The 3,100-nt window shown below is 44.5% G+C and overlaps 1 non-coding gene across 1 annotated transcript; it reads left to right on the top strand.

The window, feature by feature from the left end:
* Window positions 1-1,899: 1,899 nt before the first annotated feature.
* Window positions 1,900-1,972, top strand: Trnas-gga (transfer RNA serine (anticodon GGA)). Its single transcript has one exon. It is a non-coding gene; the product is annotated as a tRNA-Ser (tRNA).
* Window positions 1,973-3,100: the final 1,128 nt, after the last annotated feature.

Below are 3,100 nucleotides of genomic sequence, written 5' to 3'. Positions count from 1 at the left end.
TGGACCAAGATCTCGTTTCAAGATGCCATCACCCAATCCTGAAGCAGTCAACCATGTGCAACTTCCCCTTCCACGAGCCAAGCCTGAAATAGTCAACCATGTGCAACTTTCCCCTCCACGAGCCACAGATAACAGCCAACCTCCACAAAATAAAAGCTACGTGTCCGCCCTTCAGAACGCACATATCCAGCGTTCAGAACATCAGAGGTCCTCTCGAAACTCAGCGACACTCCAGGAGCCTGCGAAAGCCCTCCCATCAGCAGACATCTCCCCAAAGTCACAGGTTGGAGCAATGCCTGAGTCGGCGTACACTAATACCAACGCCTTTTCAATGGATAAACTGATCTTCCCAATGCCCTTTGCCACCGTTCGAGCCATCGTGGCAGCAGTACCACAAGCAAGCGACGTACCCGAGGTAAAAGCGCTCCTTGCCATGGAACCTTTACTCTGTTCACTACCTACCCTGGTACCTCGAAAATTTGACAATGAATAACTGGTATTTCAGTGGAATGCAAACAGTTTGCGATCAAAATATGATGATTTTCGTAAATTAGTTGCTCAGTTCAATTTTCCTATTCTTTGTATTCAAGAGCCTGCCGTAACGGGCACTTTTCGATTAGCAAATTATGTAATTTACAAATCTTCGCGACCTGGAGGAGTGAGCAGAGCAATTTTATGTGAACTTAAGTGAACTTAAACGTGGTAGTTTTCCCCTAGTAGAACTCTGTGTGTTCAGGATTGACTTAAGTGTCGCAGTATGGTAGTGGCTGTACCTTCATATCGTCAGCTAGTTTGGCCCAGATAAATGTTCGTCTTCGTCTTATACGCCGGTCTCAAGCGCCTGTCTCGTTTGTGCGACGCGAATCCCGAGGTCTTAGCCACCAATACCATCACAAGAACACAGTCGCCCAGATAGCCGAATTGGCAAGGCATTCGATATCTAATCGAAAGGCGTGGGTTTGGTCCCAAATCTGGGTGCGTGTTTTTTCTTTCTTTCTTTCCACTTACATTATTAAAAATATATATATAACTTCACCAACGGTCAAAAAATAGTCTACCCATTCCCCTATGCCTTCTTTGGCATTGTAGACTTCTGGCATTTCTTTCTGTATTTCCTAACGAGCCCCTCATTTCCAAACCATATATATATATATATATATATATAATATATATTTGTGTGTGTGTGTGTGTGTAGCGAATCAGAATAGGAAATGTGGGGCTCGTTGAAAATAACACAAAAATAAGAGTTGGCGGTGAAGAAAACCTCGGAAAACAGAAGGGAGGATGTGGTAGGTCATTGAAGCAGATAAAAAATTTGGAAGGAAAGAAAGAAAGTGGAGAAAAAAGCCCGCCAGGTTGGATCCGAACCCACGAACTTCCGAATACCGTTCTGGTGCGATAACCACTACTCAACAGCGGCGCGATTTTCCCCTCCACTTTTTGGGGTATTTATGTTTAGGTATTTTTGTTTTGCTGTGCTTTGGGGTGGCAGCCAGCGCCACTCGGACGACTCGGGATGAAGGGCACCCTCTTTTTAACCCCCGACTTACCACATCCTCCCCACCTACCGCACTTCCCCTTTACTTTCCGAAGTTTTCTAGACTGTAAACTTTTATTTCTCTGTTATTTTCAACGAGCCCCTCATTTCCTATGCTCATTCGCTACATGCAAAGCTAGGGCCTTTGTTCTGGCACTCTTGGTGCCATAGGAAGCTTAAGATGGTTTATCGCTGGTCGACCATTCGCGACATGTCGTAGTCCCTCGAGTCACGGCCCGGTGTTTAAAAAAAAGAAGGTCCTCTTCACCCCTAGTAATCCGAGGGACTCTGGCTACCACCACCAAGGACAGGAAAAAAATACCTAAACCTAAATACCCCAGAAAGTGGAGGGGAAAATCGCCCTGCCGGTAGCGTAGTGGTTATTGCACCAGACCGGAATTCTGGAGGTCGTGGGTTCGGATCCCACCTGGCGGGCATTTTTTCTCCACTTTCTTTCCAAATTCTTTATCTGCTTCTATGACCTCCCCCATTCTCCCCTGTGCTTTGCGAGGTTTTATTGACTGCCAACTCTTATTTCTGTCTTATTTTCAACGAGCCCCTCATTTACTATTCTGATTCGCTATATGCATAGCGAGGGCCTCTGTTCTGGCAGTCTTGGTGCCATAGAAAGCCTGAGAGAGTTCAACGGTGGTCGACCACTCTCGACATGTCGCACACACTAGAGTCGCGGCCCGTTGGCAGTCAAGAAAACCTCCGAAAGCAAAGGGGAGGATCTGGTAGGTCATTCAAACAGTAAAGAATTTGGAAAGGCAGAAACCTTGTGGAGGATAAATTGCCCTCTGCGTAAGATCCAAACCCACGACCTCGAGATTACCGGTCTGGTGCGCTGAACATATGTAACGCTGGAGACACCATACGCGTTTAATGTTTTCAGCAATAGGTCATATTTTAGGTGGACAAAAGTGTTACGGATATATAACAATACAGCAATCGTAATTTTGTTGCGTTCAACATTGTTTATGATCAATGTATCATCATTAAAATTGCTGTCGGAATGGACTAGCCCTGACTGAATCCATGTTGGCTTTCTTGCGAGTATAAAGTATTTAGCCAGAAAATTATTTATATGGAATAAAATAACCCTCTATAGTACTTTCGTAAACACGGACTGTCTGGAAAATTACCGAGAGGTATTTAAATCATTTTGGTCTGCTCCCTTATAAATAGTAGTTTGAAAATATCCGGGCTCTAGATTAAGGATATATAGGGTGTTTTAGGATAGATTTTGGGTAATTTTATAAAATAGGCTTGCGGAGGTAAACGGTTTTTCTTGTGAAAAGTGATAGTGGGCAGTTTCCGGCACAATAAAACGATTTCCACTTGCTATTTAGAAACAATTAACTGTTGCTTGTTGACAAACTTTTAAATTATTGCCACCAGGCACGTGATCGTACGATGGGAAGGGTTGAGGATCATTGGTCAACCCAATATACAGCATCACATTTGCAAAACTTGAATTGCCCGCAGAACTTTTCGTTGAGTACTTCAATTCCAGACGCGCGCATCTGGAGATCGGGGGCAGCAAAGTGCGGCAATGCCTTG

The sequence above is a fragment of the Haemaphysalis longicornis genome, unplaced genomic scaffold (genome assembly GCF_048455015.1).
Source record: "Haemaphysalis longicornis isolate Haplotype H1 unplaced genomic scaffold, Haemaphysalis longicornis Haplotype H1 scaffold_4, whole genome shotgun sequence".
NCBI lineage: Eukaryota > Metazoa > Arthropoda > Arachnida > Ixodida > Ixodidae > Haemaphysalis > Haemaphysalis longicornis.
Note: the sequence above shows the minus strand (reverse complement) of the source record. Positions and strands in the feature narration are given on the sequence as shown.